At 37.6% G+C, this 23,080-nt stretch overlaps 1 protein-coding gene across 3 annotated transcripts in view; it reads right to left on the reverse strand.

Moving 5' to 3' along the window:
* Positions 1 to 23,080, reverse strand: part of LOC103043027 (interleukin-4 receptor subunit alpha) — a 679,179-nt gene that overhangs the window by 242,028 nt on the left and 414,071 nt on the right. The window contains exon 11 of one of the 3 annotated variants that reach the window (XR_007438095.1): positions 21,626 to 21,649. The exons of the other annotated variants lie outside the window; for them this stretch is intronic. The gene's annotated coding sequence lies outside the window, so the exon portion shown is untranslated. Of the gene's footprint in view, positions 1 to 21,625; positions 21,650 to 23,080 lie in introns of those variants that run through there. 3 annotated transcript variants of the gene reach the window in all.

Here is a 23,080-nt window from a genome sequence, read left to right on the forward strand (position 1 = left end):
CAAAATTAAGCAATTTTACATTAAAATGCTTTACACATGCTTGCTTCACCTAAATTGCAAGCAATATAAACAGCTTACATGGTTAATATTTGCCCTTTACCTTTCTTATGTTACATTTCTTTTAAAAAGTGCTACTCTTTTTTTTATTAGTTTTTTAATAAAATGTAAAAGAAAATGAATTAAACTCAAGATATGAGTAGAAAATGTGTTTAGTTTCAAATTTACAAATGAAGCAATGTTTATTAGCCCTTGGCCAAACATACTGTATGTAATATAAATGTGTGTGTGGGGGGGTGTACAGTGTGTGTTTTTCGAAAATGTGTTTTGATATATGTTTTTCACAAAAAAGAGCCAATGCTGATGAGTTTGAGTTAGAAATTTTTTTTTTAGTATCATTTGATGAAAAATGAAAACGGGTCCCACAGACCCGAACACCACACAAGGCTTAACATCAATTATGCTTTATTTACCGAATTGCTGGTTCAAATGAGTCCTAATGAGTGGATTGGGTAAATGGCCGTGTAAATTTGGAAGAAAAAAGGAAAAGAATTAGAAAAAAAAAACAAAAAAACTGTTACCAAAATGATGATTAATAACTAGGAGCCCTGTTTTCGTAATCTATAGGCAAGCAGTGCACCATGCAGCTAGATTTAGAGCGTGTTAATATGTCTTTGCTATCATAACAACAGGAAAAGTATGCCTTACGTGTCTTAAGACGCAAAAAAGGCATGTAGTATTTAATTACAATTAACTAATAATTAAAGTTTTTGGGCTTAACCTTAAAAAAAAACAATAAAAATCAACCAGTGTGTCACTTACCATTTTTTTAAGAGCCAGGTGCACTCTGACTTTGGCGAATTGCTATTTTAACAGCGCAGCTACCTGGACATGTTCAATGCTTCTTAGCAGAGAAAACTAACCCGCTTGTTCATTCTGTGTGTGCATTGAAAGCCAGGGGTGTATGAGGAGCAATTCACTGCCAAGATAGCAATGAACTGTTGACATCTGCCTAGGATGAGTTCAGTCAGTGGTGCACCTGTAGATTTCTGTAATCGCAAGATAGCGATACAGCAGAAATGTACCTGAAAACACCCAATTTCCAGACTACCACACCCCTCACTGTGTAGCTATATTCATAAGAGCCTTCACTATTTACTATAATATAATATACTTCAAAATACTTATTTTAAATATACTTTTGTACATTAAAGTACAATGTATCATGTAACTTTTTAGAAAGTAAATTGAATAACTACATTGGTAAAACGTTTTGAAAACATTACATTACATTACATTACATTTCATTTCATTTGGCAGACGCTTTTGTCCAAAGCGACTTACAATAATGAAGTACAAAAGTAATAGGAATTTAGATAACCCATTTTTAGATAGGGCTTAAAGGAGGTCGAAGGGAAATAAAGGGATAGAGAAGTGAAGGAGGGGAAGAAGGAAATGGGGTTAGAAGTAGTTAGTGTGTTAGAGGTGTTAGGAGAGTAAGTGCTCTTTGAAGAGCTCTGTCTTCAGGAGTTTATTATTAAAGATAGTGAGAGATTCTCCTGATCTGGTAGTAGAAGGTAGTTAGTTAGAGGTGTTAGGATAGTAAGTGCTCTTTGAAGAGCTCTGTCTTCAGGAGTTTATTAAAGATAGCGAGAGATTCTCCTGATCTGGTAGTAGAAGGTAGTTAGTTAGAGGTGTTAGGAGAGTAAGTGCTCTTTGAAGAGCTCTGTCTTCAGGAGTTTATTAAAGATAGTGAGAGATTCTCCTGATCTGGTAGTAGAAGGTAGTTAGTTTGTTAGAGGTGTTAGGAGAGTAAGTGCTCTTTGAAGAGCTCTGTCTTCAGGAGTTTATTAAAGATAGTGAGAGATTCTCCTGATCTGGTAGTGGAAGGTAGTTAGTTAGAGGTGTTAGGAGAGTAAGTGCTCTTTGAAGAGCTCTGTCTTCAGGAGTTTCTTAAAGATAGTGAGAGATTCTCCTGATCTGGTAGTGGAAGGTAGTTAGTTAGAGGTGTTAGGAGAGTAGGTGCTCTTTGAAGAGCTCTGTCTTCAGGAGTTTATTAAAGATAGTGAGAGATTCTCCTGATCTGGTAGTAGAAGGTAGTTAGTTAGAGGTGTTAGGAGAGTAGGTGCTCTTTGAAGAGCTCTGTCTTCAGGAGTTTATTAAAGATAGCGAGAGATTCTCCTGATCTGGTAGTAGAAGGTAGTTAGTTAGAGGTGTTAGGAGAGTAGGTGCTCTTTGAAGAGCTCTGTCTTCAGGAGTTTATTAAAGATAGTGAGAGATTCTCCTGATCTGGTAGTGGAAGGTAGTTTGTTCCACCATTGGGGAACTCTGTATGAGAACAGTCTGGATTGCTTTGTGTGAGTGTTTGGCAAAAACATATTTAGGTTTTACATTAATAGCAGTTAAAATAACAGTTAAAATGTATTTCAAAGCTCTGTAATTATAATTAGGGAAATATAAATGTAAATAAATTATAGAACAATGTGTTCTATAATTTATTTACATTTATATTTCCCTAATTAAATAACACATTTAAATGTCAAATAAAAAAAGTAAATTTGTAACATGCTAAAAATTGTAGCACCATATATATAAAAATACATTTTTAATGAAGTATACTAGAAGTGTGCTACTTACAAAAGACAGGAACAAGAAGCATACGTGTGCTCTTATGTAAATATATCACATATATTTAACATCAATTCTTAGTACATTTCTAATATACCTGGTGTATTATAATAATGATACAGTGGTAATACTTATTAAATGTATTTTAATTGTACTGTAAGCATATTTAAAATATGGGGTTACATACGTGAAGTAGTACTCTTAGTTCAAATGTTACTTAAGTACTGTATATTTAAAATAGTTCCATTTTAGTACAGTTAAGTACACTTTTAAGCACAATTTAAGTAAGACTTTTGTACTATTTTTATACAATTAAAGTATAATAAGTACCAAAAAATGTGTTCCATGTTAGTACACATTTTATTAAATATACTGATTAATAATAAAGTGGCTACAAGTATACTTTAGTGCACTATAGCATAATAATGCTTAGCATACTTTAATCTACTTTTTTTTCACAAGGGTTATCTGCTCATCTTCATTTCATTTATTAATAAACATCCATTCTTGGATTTTAGGCCTGTGACAAATTCCAAAAAAGTTTCGACAGTAAAGCATTTACTACTTTTTACACTTTTTTAAGTGTTTCAGGTGTTTTTATTGTGGCTTATACTTCTTGTAAACACATCTTAAGATGTGCAACAGTACAGAATCATTATTTTTTTATATATTTTTTGTTTGAGGGACAGGTCAGGACTGCAGGAATGTCTCTTTAAAGAACTATTTATTTTATTAATGATGTGTGAGTGTGAAGAACCTATTCAAAGTTTTAAAACATCTCCAAACTCCTCTACTGAGGTGCTGAACTCCACGTATTGTCAAGAATGAGAGACAGCTGAGAAACTGCAGAAGACAGTCTGAAGAATAAAGACTCAGAAAGAAGTTCTCAGATCAGGTGAGGGTGAGGAGAACATTCGTGAGACGTTTCAAAAATGGAGAAACTTCTTGCACACAAACTCACACCTACACTGTATGAACTAAAGTAAAGGGATGCCTGACAATCAATAGTATTACAAAAGACTGTGAACTCTGAAACCTTGCGCATAGCTATACAACTGAGTTCACCCCCTGCACCACTAAACCCCTGCACCACTAAAGCACGACCTATAATAACAAAATACAAACATGCCCATTAAAGAAAACTGTTTAAATTGTAAAGCGCTGCCACTATTAGCGGGAGGTTGCAGGTTCGAACCCCTGCTCATGAAGCTTTGCCATCAAGCTGCCGGCGCTCAGAGGGAGCAAAATTAGCCCTGCTCCCTCCGGGTGGGTAGATGGCGCTCTCTCCCCACATCACTCCAAGGGTGATGTCTGCAGCACAGGGCATCTGTGAGCTGATGTATCAGAACCGAGTCACTGTGCTTTCCTCTAAGCGCGCTGTGATGCTACTCGGTAATGCTGCATCAGCAGCAGCTTGAAAAGAAGCGGTGGCTGGCTTCACATGTATCGGAGGAAGCATGTGTTAGTCTTCACCCTCCTGGTGTGTTGGGGCATTGCTAGTGATAGGGGGAGTCCTAATGAGTGGGTTGGGTAATTGGCCGTGTAAACTGGGGAGAAAATGGGAAAAAAATTGAAATAAAATAGTAATAATAAAAAAAATGGTAAAGAGATCTTTAAAAAGTTATTTAAAGTGAAGGTTAAACATTGTTTTACATGTTTAAACCCAGAAAAAATATTTTTTTTTACTAGTGCCAATCGATTAAAAAGGTAATCAGATTAAATCACAAAAAGATTTTGCGATTAACTGCGATTATTCACACTTTTTCTTCTTAAGCCACTTAAGTTTTTATTGGGAATATGTAAATGTCAATAAAAGAAGTAATGTAAGATAAACAGTACTGTGCAAAAGTTTTAGGCACCTAAGCCAATTATACTAATCCATTTATATCAGCAATATGAGTGTTTTTACCTGAAAAAAAGCAGCACATATGATTTGAACAGATGCAAATAAACTTACATAAATACAGTAAAACGTAACAAGGAATAAAATCGTAAATTGTAATCATAATTGAGAATTGCTCATATATTTGAAGAATATTGAGATTTTTTTTTTTACAATATCGCCCAGCTCTAATAGACACTAGAGTAGTTTGAAGTTCTGAAAATATTTCAATCTTTTGAAAAGTAGTTCGAATCCATTTCAGATATTAAATACATATTATAGCCCCAAATCTTTCTTATGTCTCTGATATGTGGTTGGGAGTTCTAAGACAAAGCAATACTTGGGTGAAATAAACCTTAAAAAGTGTAAGTAGTTAGCTGAATTGGTAATATTTGGGTGAAATAAGCCTTTAAATCTGTAAGTAGTTAGCTAAAGTGGTGATATTATGTTAAGGAGTAGTAAGTTAAGTCATTTATTTCGCTAGGTGGCAGTGTCGCGAAAACATAGGGTCCTAGAACTGCGGTCCTGAAACTGCGGGGTCATAAAACTGCAGTCGCCGGTTCTACAGATATATACTACTGAACTAACTTACTGATTCCAAATTGATTGCATGCGTTAACGGTTTAATGCTGACCAGCCCTACTTTTTTTACACTGTATTTGTATGGAATTTACTGTGCTGTTCATATTGACCCATGAATGTTTCTTAAGAACACAGTCAACTCAGGTATAACATCACTCACATTTCTGATATATGAATTGATAGGTAGATGGAACGCAGCATTTATATTGCATTATACTGCAGTATAGAGATGGCAGGAAGCAGAGATGGCAGAGAAGCAGCCTAAGGCGAGTTCTGAAGAAGAAAGATTGAGAAGCTCTTAGATCAGGCCAAGGCAAAGATCTGTGTTTACAGTGTTGAGGCACTTCAATGCTGGAGAGACCCTCAATCACACCCACCCACACATATCTCAGATTGATGTACCACAAGTGCACTTCTTCAAGTGAAGTTTACTGTATTAATAAAATTACTGTATTCTTCTACTTCAGTAGAACTGCTGTATTCATTAATGTTAATATTTGAATTCGTAATACTTAAAATTTTACAGTGGTATGAAAAGTTTGGGCATCCCTGATCATTTTCATGATTTTCCTTTATAAATCATTGGTTGTTCAGATCAACAATTTCAGTTAAATAGATCATATAGCAGATGAACACACTAATGTGTATAGGATTTACAGGTGCATCAATTTGGGCCCCAACAGAAAGAGTCTGGTTGAAGGTATTTTGGATCATTCTTCTTAACAAAACATCTCCAGTTCAGTCAGGTTTGATTCAGGTTTCTGATCATGAACAGCCTGTTTTATTAAATCACACCACAGATTATATTTCAATAATATTCAGGTCTGAGGACTGAGATGATCTGAGATGATCATTCCAAAACGTTGTACTTGTTTTTCTGCATGAATAAATGCTTTAGTAGATTTTGAGCAGTGTTTAGTGTTTAGTGTTTAGGGTCGTTGTCTTGTTGAAGTATCCAGCCCTGGCACTTCAACTTCAACTTTCTCACTGATTGTTGAACTTTGTTCTCAAGAATCTGCTGATATTTACTGGAATCCATGTGATCCTCAGCTTTAACAAGATTCCCAGTACCTGCACCGATCACACAGCCTCACAGCATGATGAACCACCAACACATTTTACTGTGGGGAGCAGTAAAGTGTTTGTGTTGGAATGCTGTGTTATTTTCCCAGCATGCATAAATAACCGCCCTCCAAATTTCACTCAATTTTAGATTCATCAGTCCAGCTTCATTAGCACCTTATTCCAAAATGAAGCTGGCTCCTTCAAATATGCTTTAGCTTTAGCATACCTTAAGCGACTCTGTTTGTGGCGTGTGCTCAGAAAAGGCTTCTTCTGCATTAATTACTCTCCCATACAGCCTCTCCTTCTGCAAAAAGTGCACTGAATAGTGAATAATGAACGATGCACAGTGACTCCATCTGCAGCATGAGGATGATGTTGTAGGTCTTTGGAGCTCTAGAGGTCTGTGATTATTTCTGAGATTTTTTTCTTGTTCTGCCACTTCAGGTCTTAACTAGAACTGTGTCTGTGGTTCTTCCATTTCCTCAGTCTGTTCCTCACAGTGGAAACTAACAGTTGAAATCTCTGAGATTTGAGCTTTTTGTTTTCTTCTTCTAAACCATGATGTTGAAGAATCTTTGATTTCAGGTAATTTAAGAGTTTTGTTTTTCAGGCTCCCATGTTGCTTTATTTTTCAGAGAAATTGCTGATCTGAACAACCAATGATTTATAAAGGAAATTTAGGAAAGTTATCAGGGGTCCCCAAACTTTTTTTATACCACTGTACATCATTAGTTTGTTACATATACTATAGGGACAAAAGTATTGGGACACCTGCTCAGATAATAAGGCCAATAAAAATAGCCTTTATCCTGATTTTATTGGATTATATGCCACTACTGTCAAGAGAAGTCTTTTTACTACATTTTAGAGCATTGCTGTAAGGATTTGATTGCATTCAGTGACAAGATCAGTATTAGTGAGGTCAGGATGTTGATTTTACCACTCCACTTCATCGTTTTCATCCCAAAGGTACTGGATGGACCTCCACACAGTTCCACTGCTCTACATCTTAACCCTTGTGTGGTGTTCGGGTCTGTGGGACCCGTTTTCATTTTTCATCAAATGATACTAAAAAAATATTTTTTTTATCTCAAACTCATTGGCATTGGCTCATTTTTGGTGAAAAACATATATCAAAACACATTTTCGATAAACACACACTGTACACCCCTCTCCCCCAACACATTTATATAACATACAGTATGTTTGGCCAAGGGCTAATAAACATTGCTTCATTTGTAAATTTGAAACTAAACAAATTTTCTACTCATATCTTGAGTTTAATTCATTTTCTTTTACATTTTATTAAAAAACTAATAAAAAAAGAGTAGCACTTTTTGAAAGAAATGTAACATAAGAAAGGTAAAGGGCAAATATTAACCATGTAAGCTGTTTATATTGCTTGCAATTTAGGTGAAGCAAGCATGTGTAAAGCATTTTAATGTAAAATTGCTTAAGTTTGCTGAATTAAATACAAGTAACAAAGTAAACGAGTAACAAAAATATGAACACCACACAAGGGTTAATGCTGAGGGGCTTTTTATCCTTCTAACCCACATCAGGCATTAGTCATTTGAGGCTATTATGTACATAACCCAACTAATAACCAGAAAGTTTTGTATATGGATTTCATGTTGGCTCTATATAATGAATGTCATTGGTGATGGGAGCATCATGGGTTAAATATGGACCCCATCTATGGTACTGTGGCTCTACATGACCTACGAGTACCTTTGATTCCACAAATACCTGGGTTTCACCTCAACAACAAGCTGGACTGGACTGACAATACATCTGCATCAAGCAGTTTGGACTGTGTGTCTCTTCACTCTTCCTCCAGACTCTGCTCCCTGGACTGATTTCCAAATAAAATGCTAAATTTATTGACAGTCAGTGATGGAGAGTGAGCCGCTGTGGTCGGCTGTGTCCAAGATCTTTACACAAATATCCTCTCCTAGATTATTCTTGGTCAGGTGGTCATGTGGATTGATAGGTTAGTAAGCTGCCAGTATATTTACTGAAGCCGTGACAGATCAGCAGAATCACGGAGAGCAGACTGGAGAGGATATTCGGATGCACACGTACGAGCAGGTGGTTTATATGGTGGATCCTGAGCTCTTATGTGTGGCTTAGAGTGGGTTTAAAGCAGTAATCTGCAGGTTGGTTCCTACTGATTAGAAACTGGAACCTTTAAAATGAATAGTGCTCCTCCTGCCCGCGGGTATATGTGTACCTACACATACCTTGCATGTAATATCTGTGAGTGATGTAGGCTGAAGTAACTTAAATCACATTTTCTTTGCCTTAAAGTGAGACAGATCTGATTTTTTCAGGGCTTTTTTTCTTGGTCTTTTCAATCAGGTTAGTGTCACTATGTTCACTATGTTAAAACTGCCAGCCTAAATCAGATATAATCACTGTCCAGTGAAAAACAAGTATCTCCATTTTTGTGAATTTTTAGTTTACTACATAATTTGAACAGACAAACAGTCCCTTACACTGTGCCAAAATTTCTTGATGAACGGACCAATAGAAAAATTTCCTCTTTATACATTTACTTCCATTGAAAATTAAAAAGGGTTTTATCTCTCTCTTTTAAGGTTGCTGTTTTGGAGATACCTTTTTTATTGGACAGTGACAATATATATATATATATATATATATATATATATATATATATATATATATATATATATATATATATTGTGGCGTGAGGAGGCGGGGGAGTTGTGGGTCCGCCCCACGCCAGAGCGCAAAGCCATGCCTGTCTCAGCTGGCCCGCATGAGGGCTGATTGAGCCGCCAGTTGAGACAGGCATATATACCCAGCCTCCGCCATAATTTGGAGAACTCTCACTGAGGAGCTGGGGGCTGAGGCTGCGCGGACTCGTATGAACACTTAAAGACTAAGTAATTCTACGGACTCTAGAGCCCCATTGGGCTGAGTTATGTTTTAAGTTTATTTTGGGTGTGGTGGAGGGCGTTAAAAGCCAATAAAGGTAAGTTTTGAGTTCATTTAATCCCCGTGTCTGTGTATCTCTGTGAGCTTCCTCCTTCCGGGTCACAGTGGTCACGCCCCTAACCCCAGGGGCCTGCCACAATATATATATACATATATATATATATGTATATATATATCCGGTAAGCACAGTGCAGAAATGCTATGTCTCCAATGGGCACAACAAATAAAGACACGGTCCCACAAATATTAAGATATTAAGCCAACGATTCAAAAATAGGCATTATTAGACACATTATTAGCCACCAATATAATGTTAAGAGTTGTGTTACTAGACAGTTACTCCAGTAAAATGTGTGTATTCAGTATTAATTGAGGCATTTCAATGAATAACCATATACAAGTATAGTATCATAAAACGTAATATAGTTTAAAATAAAGTATATTTAATATTTTGTAAAATAAAAAAATGTGCCTAAATGAAAAAATTGTATTTAATTTCTCCCAAAAGGTAATAATTGATATCCATCTTCCTCTTGCTCAATTGATGTAAACTCATGAATTTATCCTCTTTAACCAGAGCGTACAGCATTTTGACACATACAGCTCTGGAAAAAAAATAAGAAACCATGTTGGAAACCTCTGAAATATAATTAAGAGGAAGATGGATGATCACAAGCCATCAAACCAAGATGAACTGCTTGGATTTTTGCACCAGGAGTGAGTAGCAAAACGTTATCCAAAAGCAGTGTGTAAGACTGGTGGAGGAGAACATGCAAAGATGCATGAAAACTGTGTTATTCCACCAAATATTGATTTCTAAACTCTAGTTTTCTAAACTAAAATATGAATATGAACTGGTTTTCTTTGCATCATTTGAGGTCTGAAAGCTCTGCATCTTTTTCTGTTATTTCTCATTTTCTGCAAATAAATGCTCTAAATGGCAATATTTCTATTTGGAATTTGGGAGAAATGTTGTCCGTAGTTTATAGAATAAAACAACAATGTTCATTTTTCTTAAACATAAACCTATAAATAGCAAAATCAGAGAAACTGATTCAGAAATTGAAGTGGTCTCTTATTTTTTTCCAGAGCTGTATACCTGATATGCTTCATATTCTCTGCACAGCATGCAATTCTCTGCCTCCGTCTATAGAAGCTGCTTCTGACTGAAGAGATTCTACACATACGGCTGTTCTAATACCACATTATGCTTTAGCCGCTTTGTGACCGTCTCTTATCCACCCAAGGCTTTTTCTCTGCCATGAAACACACTGAAATCCCCGTACGCAGCCTGACCTCACTTCTGAGACCTCGCTCCCACTCTAATGCTATTGAATCACAAGCTATTGAAAAAGAAGTCAAGATCTGAAATGAGCTGAGGCTGCTGCTCTCCAGCACACAGATCCAGCTCTCCTGCTCTGTAGCAGATGCAGACTCTAATATTCCAACTCCTGCGAGACCACCTTCATCAGTCTGCTGCCTAATCTCTTTTTTCTCTCTTTAAATATAAAACTGTTTTACCAGATTCACGGGAATGACTCCAGAGTGAACACAGCAATACTATAGACTTAACAGTATTTAAAAATCAGTAAATAGTAAAACTAGTGCATCTGATTTAAAACATACATTAAATTGCACAGTTTGAAGTGATTAATCACAATGAATCATATCTTTTCTTCTTAACACTGACAATTTTAACCCTCCTATTATGTTCATTTGTCAGGAACAGTAATGTTGTTCCCTGGTCATATTGACCCGGTGCATGTTTATTATCCAAAACATGTTTAAAACCAAAAAAAAATCCTTACAAGCAGTGTGAATATTTCATTACTAACTCCATTACTAATTATTCTATCATCTTTTAGTGCAATGGTGTTCCTTACCTCTAATAGGTAATGATTCAATTAGGATAATTAATTAGTTTTTCATAAAGAAAAATATGTTCAAACTTTTTTAATGTTTCAAATCAACATATAAAACACAATAGTTTTACATAATATTAAAACATAACATTGCAATTTTGTTTTAGTTTTTTGTTTTTAGTTAGAGGGTGGTTGAAAATGTGTGTGTCACGTCTGGTGCTGTTAGCTCCTCTGTCCCTTCCACACCCAGCTCTAACGGAGGTTCTCAGGTCAACAACTACACTACCCAGAATGCACCACCCGCTGACATCACGCACTCACCTGATCACGTGACACCTCACCTGCTTCCTCCAGGAAGTCCCGAATACTGATTACTGGCACTATAAAGGTGCACGCCACACAAACACCCACGCCGCGTATTGTAGGTTCTCCTCATTACAAAGCGTTCTTTATCTCTTGTCTCAGTTTATCTTGTGTATGACCTTGCCTTTGTTTTCTCGACGCCGATTATTGCCTTTGCCTCTGATACTGGATTGCTTGTGTATTACCTGGACTGTGTTTTCACTACTGCCTAGTGATGGGCAGATGAAACCTCATTGGGTGTATGGCACATTTCCCAAACTGTATCGACACTGTGTTGAAACTGTGTTGCTGTATCACTTAATGGCGACATCTGCTGGACTAAGAAAGTCATTGCAAGCAACTGCGCGAGGAAATGCATCGGTCACGTGGTTTTCCTTAAAAGGATACGCGGTCTGACACAGGGGTTCGCCTTGTTTGCTCGGTGCATGCGCTGAGGTTCCAGTGTCGTCAGACCCATCGCTACCAAACGATACAGGAAGTGTATCGTCACGTGGTTTTCCTTAACTTGATACGCGCACCGACACGGGGTTTCGCCTTGACAGCTCGGCGCATGTGCCGAGGTTTCAGGGTCATTAGACCCATCACTACTACTGCCTCTTGGATTACCTCTGATATTGGATCTCTCGTGTATGAACTCTGGACTGTTTCTCGTTTATGGTATGGTTTTGTCTTCATTGCTCTGTTTACTGGTGATCACCCATTTTTCTGTATCGACTACGATTACATCTGTTTATTGTTTTAATAAACTTTATATACTTTTATCAGTATCTGCACGTGTCTGCAATTCTGTACAAACCATGACAGTGTGAGATGAACCATTTTCCTCTTATATGTTTATTACACTAATTAAGGCAAGCAAAATAAATTTTATACTGAAAAGCTACTTTTTTCCTAGCTCTTCAAACTTTAAAACGGGTCAATTTGACTCAGAGCATAACAGGAGGGTTAATAATGGATTTTTAAAGTATTCATTATGATCGTCACACTGGAACTTCATTTATATTCAATTAAGTTTAATTGTATCTTTTTAAACTGTGAACACAGATTGCCGTGTCTAAACTATGTTTAATGCTCTCATTCCGCTAAAATCGACTTGTTCTTAGTGAAATACAATGATGATGATGCTACACATGAAACTCTTCCTCAGCCTCTATTGTCTGCAGCAGCTAGTAAAAAAAGAAAATACTCAGAAAAAGGAGTCGATCACAAAAAGCTCCATGTCTACATCAACCCGTGAATTAGTATTCATGGCCACACCCACATCGGCTCGGGACCACCCTCAGACAGAGCTGAAGCCGGGCAGGGACACTGTCTCGTCAGATAGAAGCTAATAGTGCTAGGAACAGCATGCAGTTCATTCCTGTGTTGTTTGTGCGAATAACACATCAGTGTTATACTGTATGCTTTACCCAGTAATTCAGAGCTAAGAAACGAATGGTTAGAATTTGTCTATGGAGAAACACCACCAGCCAAGTACAGTCGCTAACAGTGTATGTTTAGAACAGTTCTGTTTACATTAGTTACTTAGCTAGCTAGCTATCTTGTGTAAGCAGAGGAGGGTAATCCAAGTCCAGAAAGTGAAAATCCACCCCGGAGTGGATTTTTACTTTCTGAACCTGGACTACCTACTTCTCTGTGTAAGTAACTATAGGTTCACATAGGATTTCCGGTGAATTTTGCGTTTTACAGAGACTCTAAGACTAGGTCAGTGGCTGAACTGCACTTAGCAGGGCATTAGACGTTATAAAGTAACATATGACATTGCAAAAGACTGTTATTACTGTAAAAATGTATTTATTTTAAAACGTTTCTAACTGTTGTCCGTTTCATAGCCTCCTGGTGTCGCAGTGCTGTTAGCCAGAGGTGCATTACATTTGCATACTAATTTCTGATAACTTTTAATAGTTTTTCATTATAATGTTTGTAGTATAAATATATAATGCATGCTCAGGACATTTTTGAGTCTGGTAACACTGGACACTAAAACCCCATAATGCCATGCAAAGCACAAAGGGAGGGGCTACTCACGTCTATTGCAATGAAATACTTACTAGTGCATTTAGAAAAATTGAATATCATTGAAAAGTTACTTTATTTCAGTAATTCAGTTCAAAATGTGAAACTCATATATTATATAGATTATCTTTTTTAAGCATTTATTTCTTTTATTGTTGATGATTATGGATTACAGCCAATAAAAAAAAATCAGTGCCTCAGAAAATTTAAATATTATATAAGATGAACTGGTTCTTTTGGCAGTGTGGGCAGTGTGCCAAGTCCTGCTGGAAAATGAAATCCGCATCTCTATTAAAGTTGTCAGTAGCAGAGGGAAGCATGAAGTGCTGTAAGATTTTGTGGGAAAACAAAACTGCACTGACTTTAGACTTGATAATAAAACACAGTGGATCAACACCAGCAGATGACATGTCTCTCCAAACCATCACTGATTGTGGAAGTTCCACACTAGACCTCAAGCAGCTGAAATTCAGCATTTAGATAGATAGATAGATTAGATAGATAGCTATAAAAAAAAAACCTAACTATACAAGGTAAGGATCTATCTGTAAACGGAGCAGTGCAGTAGATGTTGCTAATGGTCATAAATAATTAAATAATTAACAGAGTGAAGTGCAATGTGCAATGACATCGATTACAAAAGTGACTGATGTGACATAGAAATATAATATAAATATAAATATGCATACGTTAGAAGACAGTTCTAAAAAGAGAATGTGTACTTGAATGTAAGTGAGGTTGGGGAAGTGTTAATATAAATAATTTACTGATGGTCAGTGATGGTTTAGAGACTCTAATGCCCTTTAGGCATGTCTCCACCAATCACCAGCTTCCACCTGTCTTTTTAAGACCTCCACTTACACACCTACTTTGCTGATTTCAGACGCTGATGTTTTGTTTTTCACTCTTTTGTCCCATTCTTCTCTTCTTCTTCTCAGGTCATAGCACCACTCAGTGGTATAGACCACTCCTACCATTCCACCATTGGTGTTGGTCTTCGGCGACGTCTTTAAAGTATTTGAGCCAAAACCTGTCAAATGCTTTCTGGCTCATGTTGAACAGCTTGGTTAGTGATTTGGCATTTTTCTTATAAATCCGCTTAAGTATAAGCTTCACACCGCCTTCTCATGGACTTCAGTGTGTTGGCTTCCTTGGCAAGGTGCAGGATACAGCAGGATCTGCAAGGGTAACGATGTTACAGCCCTGGACAGACAATGGGGACCTTAGCTTTTAATTTACTATTATTGTTATATATCACCTTTTGCATCTATCAAGATTTTTCAAATTGTATGTTTGCCTTTGGAGTCTTCTTGGGAAAACTGTCTGGTGCATTTGCACTCCCAGATGTATAGTGGACAGCGGGTGGTACAGACACAGTTGCAAGAAAAAGTAAGTGAACCCTTTGGGATTACTTAGATTTTGGCATAAATTGGTCATTAAATGTGTTCTGATCTTTATCTAAGTCACAGCAATAGAAAAACACAGTCGGCTTAAACTAATAACACAAAAAATGATATATGTTTGCATGGTTTTATTAAATACAACATATTAACATTCACAGTGAGGGTGGAAAAAGTAAGTGAACCTTTGGATTTAATAACTGGTTGATCCTCCTTTGGCAGCAAAAACCTCAACCAAACGTTTCCTGTAGTTGCAGATCAAACCTGCAGAACAGTGAGGAGGAATTTTTGATCATTTCTCTTCACTAAACTGTTTCAGTTCAGCTATAAAATTCTTGGGATATCTGGTGTGAATCGCTCTCTTGAGGTCATGATGTCACAGCATTTCAATTGGGTTCAGGAGGTCAGGACTCTGTAGAAGGCGTATTTTCTTTTGTTGAAGCCGTTCGATTGTTGTTTTACTTCTATGTTTTGGGTCGTTGTCCTGTTGCTGCATCATCCATCCTCTGTTGAGCTTCAGTTGGTGGACAGATGGTCTTAAGTTTTCCTGCTAAATGTCTTTGTTAACTTGGGAATTCATTTTTCCGTTGATAAATCCGGCAATCCGTCCAGGCCTGAGTAAAGCAGCCCCAAACCATGATGCTCCCTCCACCATGTTTCACAGTTACACACTAAGAAAAGTAAGTACAGATTTGTACTTAAAAGGATACAAAGCTTGTTGCTGGGGCTGTACCTTATAATGAGGTACCAAAAAAGTACCTTTCAGTGAAAGTCCTTTTTTGTACCCATGGTTTTTGTGCCAGTAAAGATTATAAAAATTATAAACATTATCATCAACTAAATATGGCTCAAAAACCTGATGATCAAAAATTGTCTGGCTTTCAAATAAAAAAATAAAATATTAAAGTATATATTGTTTATTAGTGCAGTGATACAGAATACTGAATGTACCCTTTGGCTGGTTAAATGGTACAAATCTGTACTTATGGCTGTTAAAAAAATTACTTTGTACTTCAGAGGGAACAAATCTGACCCTGCAAAGACCAATATTGTACCTCTGAGGGTACAATTATGAAGAGTGTACCTTTGAGTACAAAAAAGTACTCGGTCAACAATTCTTGAACATAGGTCTTCTAGAAGTTTTTTTTTTGTGCAAGGCATGATTCACATCAAGCAATGAAGCAACCTTATTAGGAACAGCAAATTCAAAACTGGTGTGTTTTATGTTTATTAGTTCTTAGAAAAGTCATTAGCCTAGGGGTTCACATACTCACCCCCCCCCCCCCCACACACACACACACACTGTGAATGTTAACTTTGAAGGTGTTTTGTTCGATAAAATCACGCAAACATATATAATGTTTTGTTTGGTATTAGTTTAAGCAGACTGTGTTTGTCTATTGTTGTGACTTAGATGAAGATCAGAACATACAGTGCTTTTTGTTGCAACTGTATTTCAGCCCTAAATACATGTGCACACATCACAGCCATAAAAAGAATAGCAGATGGAAACATATTTTGTTTTTACATTTTTTTGGTTTAGATTTAGTGATTTTGCCCGACTTTAATGAAACGATTGGCTGGAAACCCAGCTAGAGACAGTAAAGGGTCTACAGAGAGAACAAGATAGGAGACGAAAGACTGTGGGAACTGGTCAAGTTCTGTTTCCCAGGGCAATGAGGCGAAACTGAGACCATTTTTTATTTTATTTTTAGTTACATTAATCAGATATATCATTTAGGACTTTTTTGTGTGTGTTTTTTTCTTTTTGCATCAGGAAATCAACTCATGTCTCACTATCCTATCTGGCCAAGACAGTTTCAGACTTTTTACAGAATCTGCCAACTGCAGACATTCCATCCATCAATATTCAGCTTTTTTTCATTCTGGTCATGATGGCTGCCTGTTGACCTTCACATTAACGGATCACCTCAGTTTTCTGCCCATACCTTTGAGTGCTGTACTGAAGTGGACTGACAAATAGATTTTTAGGCAGCATATGAGTTCTACAGAACTAGAGAAGTTATAGCTTTAATATACATCAACTATGTACGCCATGCTCTTTGAAGTACAGTATATATGCAGTTTATATTCTGCATCATGTGTTTAAGGCTCGGTACCGAACTTCTAAGTGTTAAGCATTGGAAAATTCCATATTTTTCTAATGAATAATAAATCACCCCCTTTATGCCATTTAAATATTTCATATATTTGACATCAGTATGTCCATTTAAATCTTTCAAAAGAACATTCCCTGTTTCATAATGCAGAAATCCAATGGGTCAGCATCAGGCATATCTACAGTGTATCACAAAAGTAAGCACACAGCTCACATTTCTGCAGAAATTTAAGTATATATTTTCATGGAACAACACTGGAAAAATGAAACTTTGACACAATGAAAAGTAGTCTGTGTGCAGCTTATATAACAGTATAAATGTATTCTTCCCTCAAAATAACTTAATATACAGCCATTAATGTCCAAACCACCGGAAACAAAAGAGAGTACAACCCTAAGAAACTAACTACACCCCTAAATGTCCAAATTGAGCACTTCTTCTCATTTTCCCTCCAAAATGTCATGTGACTCGTTGGTGTTACTAGGTCTTAGGTGTGCATAGGTGTGTTTATTTTTGTAGTACAGCTCTCACACTCTCTCATACTGCTCACTGAAAGTTCCAACATGGCACCTCGTGGCAAAGAACTCTCTGAGGATCTTAAAAGACAAATTGTTGCGCTACATGAAGGCGGCCAAGGCTACAAGAAGATTGCCAACACCCTGAAACTGAGCTGCAGCACAGTGGCCAAGATCATCCAGCGTTTTAAAAGAGCAGGGTCCACTCAGAACAGACCTCCAAAGGTCGTCCAAAGAAACTGAGTGCACGTGAAGCTAAGTGTCACGTCCAAATGCTGTCTTTGAAAGATAGGCGCAGGAGAGCTGTCAGCATTGCTGCAGAGATTGAAAATGTACATCACTACATCAAATTGGTCTGCATGGCTGTCACTACAGAAGGGAGCCTCTTCTGAAGTCTGTACACAAGAAAGAACGCAAATAGTTTGCTAAAGACATGTCAACAAATGACAGGTGTTGGGGAGTTACTGTACATTTCATTGAGGGACACATGAACTCCAATATGTACTATGAAATAGAGTTAGGCAGTTCTGGAAAATAATGGTGGCCACACAAAATATCGACAGTTATTTTGAGGGAAGAATAAATTTACACTGTTATATAAGCTGCACACAAACTACTTTTCATTGTGGCAAAGTGTCATTTTGTCAGTGTTGTCCCATAAAATGATAAACTTAAATATCTGCAGAAATGTGAGGGGTGTACTCACTTTTGTGATACACTGTACAGTGATGGGCGTGGTGGTCTGAAAGCGAGGTGGTGGTGGTCTGAAAGCGAGGTGTGTTCAGGTAAATTTCTGGCGTATTGTTATCTTAGCAACAGAAAATACAGGTGCACCACTGATTGAATACAACCTAAAAAGATGTCAGTCAGTCAGACGTTCATTGCTATCTCATTACACACACATAGACATGCAGCAGTAAACACACCCAAATTTACAAACAAATAAAAAAACATTGCTGTTCCTGTAAATGACCTGAGCAATGAACAGGTATTGTTCTTTAGCTATGAAGCGCAAAAGTGCTGGACTGTTAAAATAGCAATCCGCCAAAATCAGAGCTCAGCTGGCTCTTAAAGGGAATGAAAAGTAACACACTGATTGGTTTATTTCATGTTACACCCCAAACACACACATGATAAATTAAGAGAATTAGTACATGCCTTTTGCGCATTTTGAGCTGCACAAGGTGTACTTTACCCATTGTTAAACCAACATTGTTTTTCTATTCTATAAACTACGGACAACAAAGTCATTTAGAGCATTTATTTGAAGAAAATGAGAAATGACTGAAATAACAAAAAAGAAGCAGAGCTTTCAGACCTCAAATAATGTAAAGAAAACAAGTTCATATTCATAAAGTTTTAAGAGTTCAGAAATAAATATTTGATGGAATAACCCTTTTTGTTTTTAATCTCAGTTTTCATGCATCTTGGCATGTTCTCCTCCACCAGTCTTACACGCTGCTTTTGGATAACTTTATACCTCCACTCCTAGTGCAAAAATTCAAGCAGTTCAGGTTGGTTTGATGGCTTGTGATCATCCATCTTCCTCTTCATCAAAGAAACCCATCATTTTGAAGTGGTCTCTTATTATTTTTTTTTCCAGAGCTGTATGTTTTTAAAGGCTCGCTATTGAACTTTAGCAGCAAGTCTTGGCATATTTTTATATAGTTATAATGCATAATAAATCACATTCCTTAGACATATTTGACGTCACTTACGTCAGCATGCCTTGGGTGGCCTTTTAAAAGCTTCATTCAGAGAACATTCAGTTTCTCGATGCAGGAATTCTCATTGTGACTCGGCGGTTGAAATGGATGCATGCCTGTTGCTGTATTGACCGTGAAAGGTGTGTAACTAGGATTTCTTTTTTTTTTCTTTTTTTTCCGATTATGACTTCAAAAATATTTCTGTGGATGATTTGTGAAGTATGCAGAAATGCACACTAGTTGGCCCACATTTTTTTTTTTGCTTGTTGCGTTGCCATGACAACTGGGGGACAGAAAGCTTTTTTTTTTTTTTTTTGAGAATGCAGACGGCTTTCTCATGATGCCCAAATTGGATGTAAGGTGAGAGGATTACAAGTCCCTGGTTAAATACTTCCAGACATTTATAAACTAAGCTGCTGGTCCATGTTAAATACAGACCGGGGACCTCTGTGTGTTCTGGGGACTTTCTGGAGGTAAGCCACGGAGTTGCTGAAGAGGGACAGACCGGGTAGATCTAACAATAATGTAGGAAATATTGCAGCAGACACAGTTCAAGGAGCTTTCGGCTAACCTGCATTTGCCTCACGCCAAAATTCATTCTAAGCTGCCGTCTCAAAAGCGTAGGCATGAGCTCAGAAAGCCGTATGATATAAATGTTCTGAAGCCTCCCAGTGGGCGTCTCAGAGCCCTTGCTTTAAATTCATTTCGTTTAAAGATAAGACTGGGATGCAGATTTAAAATCTCGTGGGAGACATGTGGTCATTCAACCACATCCTATATGGAAATCTGATATATATGCATACTTTATATGCAGTCCAGTGACTAAATTAATGTCAACTCTACTGATCATACAGGAGCCCTTTGTAGTTCTATAATTATGGAGTGTAGACCTGTATCTCTTTCTCTTTATACACTATTCAGGCCTGATTACTTCAAAAGAACCATTCTGACAGCATAAAGCAGCTAAAAGATCTCAAAAAGAAGAACATTATGCGCCGAAAACAGATGAGAAAACAAAATCATTGATTATTTATCAGTCTGGAAAAGGTTACAAAGTCATTTCTAAAGCTTTGGGACTCCAGAGAACCACAGTGAGAGATATTATTATTATTCACTAATGGAGAAAAAAACACAGAACACTGGTGAACCTTCCCAGGAGTGACTGGGTGATCAAAATTACTCCAAAAGGGCTTGAACAACTCATCCAGGAGGTCCCAAAAGAACCCAGAACTACATTTAAAGAACTGCATTTAAAGGTCTCACTCGCCTTAAGGTCAGTGTTAATGATTCAATAATAAGAAAAAGACTGGTGACTGAAAACCGCTGACCATAAAAAAAAAACAGCAGCCCACATTCTCACATTAACAAACAAAAAAACCTAAAAACCATCTTGATGATCTCTAGGACTTTGGGTAAATATTCTTTGGACTGATGTGAAAAAATTTTAACTTTTTGGATTGGGTGTCAGAGTTGTACAATGTTACATCTGGCGTAAAACTGACACATAATTTCGAAAAAAAAAAAAAAACATATTACTGAATGTAAAACATGGTGGTGGTGGTAGTGTGTGTGATGGTCTGGGGCTGCTGGAAAACTTACTGTAATAGATGGAACCAGGAATTCTACTGTTTATCAGACAATCCTGAAGGAGTTTGTGACCTCAAGCTCAGGTGTACTTGGGTTCTGCAGCAGGACAATGATCCAAAGCACACAAACAATTCCACCTCTGAATGGCTTAAAAAAAAAAAACTAAATGAAGGTTTTAGGGTGGCCTAGTCAAAATCTGACTCAGATGGTTATTACAGTTTTTCTGGAAAGCGTGGCACAACCAAGTTGTTAAGTTTAGGGGCAAATACCTTTTCACACAGGGCTAGATTGGTTTGGATATTTTGTTTTCCTTTAATAAATTAAATTATCATTTAAAAATAGATTTTTTATATTTACTCAGGTTATCTGTGTCTGATATTGAAGTTTGTTTGATTATAAGAAAAATATCAATATGACAAAAAAGCAAAAACAAAAAAAAGCCCCCCAGAATTGAGCTATGGAGCTATGGAACTGTATTCTTTAGATAAAATTGTTGAGACAGGCTGTATGTGTAGAAGGATTTAATTTAGTAATCACCAAACTCATAAAAAGGAAAGGCAGAAGTCAGGAAACAGGCAGACAGGTGCAGCATAGGCTATAATAGTTATAATCAGGTGCAAGAATAAAGCAACACAGAATAGAAACCAGAAACAACAGAGACTTTGCAAACAACAAGACACACTGAATAGCTAAAAAAAAGAGTTCTAATTAGTCCTATGAAAGAGCTGCAGCTGTGTCTCAATGATGGTCCTCAGGTGAGGGGCGGACCCTAGACCCTAGCAGTACACGACTGGTGAGTGTGCAATCCCCAGTGAGACATTACAGTTCTCTGCAAAGATGGCACTTAGTCCTCATTCAGTACTTTTGGGATGAGTTGAACATGTGTTCACCAAAACTATGAATGAACACATGTGGAGTTTTATGTACTTAACAAAAAATGAGCTGAACCTCCACAGTCACCGGACCTGAACCCAATCCAGATGGTTTGGGGTGAGCTGGAGCACAGAGTGAAGAAGACAAAGGGGCAACAAGTGCTAATAAACACCTCTGGGAACTCCTTCCTTCAAGACTGTTGGTAAACCATTTCAGGTGGCCACCTCTTGAAACTCATTGAGAGAATGATGCCAAGAGTGTTCAAAGCAGTAATCAGAGCAAAGGGGGGCTATTTTTGAAGAAACTAGAATATAAATCATGTTTTGACTTATTTCACCTTTTTTTGTTAAGTTCATAAAACTCCTTTTGATGCCTTCAGTGAGAATCTACAATGTAACTAGTCATGAAAATAAAGAAAATGCATTGAAGGAGAAGGTGTGTCCAAACTTTTGACCTGTACTGTATTTGAGGATGACCTGACTAAAGCTTTTGCTGCTGAATGCAATCAATAAAGAAGCAAGGTGTCTCAATACGTTGTCTAAACAATGTGTAGTTTTGGTATATACATTTATGTAGCAAATGTGTAAGTAAATATCAATTACTGGTATATGAGTATGAGTGATATACAATTTGTGAGATTTACGCTGACGTGCCAAAAGTCATGAGACATCAGTATGCAAACACCTGTATAAGTTGTGAGGTGTTATCTTGTGAGCGAGGCTGAACACAGGCCAGCATGCTCATGGCAGGGCAGTCTGAATTATGTGAGTTGGAGCAAGGCCTGGTATTGGGTGGGCTTAGTGGTTATGATCATGTCTGGTGGCGTCTGGCTAGAATTGTCCACATAAACAGCCACATTGTAAAGTGTAAAAGACCCCCCCCACACACACATATATCCTAATTCAGGTCAGTAAAGTGTTCTTTAGTTTCCATTGGATGGGACAAAAGTAATGGAACATAATATTTAATATACTCAATATTCCTGTCCCATGACTTTTGGTATGTCAGTATATATTGTGGTAGGCCCCTGGGGTAGGGGGCGTGACCACTGTGACCCGGAAGGAGGAAGCACACAGAGAACACAGACACGGGGAGTAAATGAACTCAAAACGTACCTTTTATTTCGGCTTTAAACGCCCTCCACCACACCCAAAAACAACTCAAACAAACATATGGCCCAACGGGGCTCTAGAGTCTGTAGAATGAACTTTTCTTTAGTTCTTAAAGGTCCGTGCAGCCTCAGCCCTCAGCTCCCCAGTCAAGAGTCCTCCCCTCAGTGAGCTGAGGCTGAGTTTTTATACCTGTCCCAGCCGGCTGCTTAATCAGTCCTAAATGAACACCGGCTGGGACAGACATGGCTGTGAGTTCCGGCGTGGGGCGGACCCACGGTTCCCCCGCCTCCTCACGCCACAGTCCCTCCCCCTAAGCTTCCAGCCACCAGGGTCGAAGGTGAGGCGTGACCTGGTGACTGGAGCGAACGAAGAGAGGCGGGGTGAGGAGAGCGGGGGATGCAGTTCGTTCGC

This window comes from Astyanax mexicanus, chromosome 3, assembly GCF_023375975.1.
Source record: "Astyanax mexicanus isolate ESR-SI-001 chromosome 3, AstMex3_surface, whole genome shotgun sequence".
NCBI classification, from domain to species: domain Eukaryota; kingdom Metazoa; phylum Chordata; class Actinopteri; order Characiformes; family Acestrorhamphidae; genus Astyanax; species Astyanax mexicanus.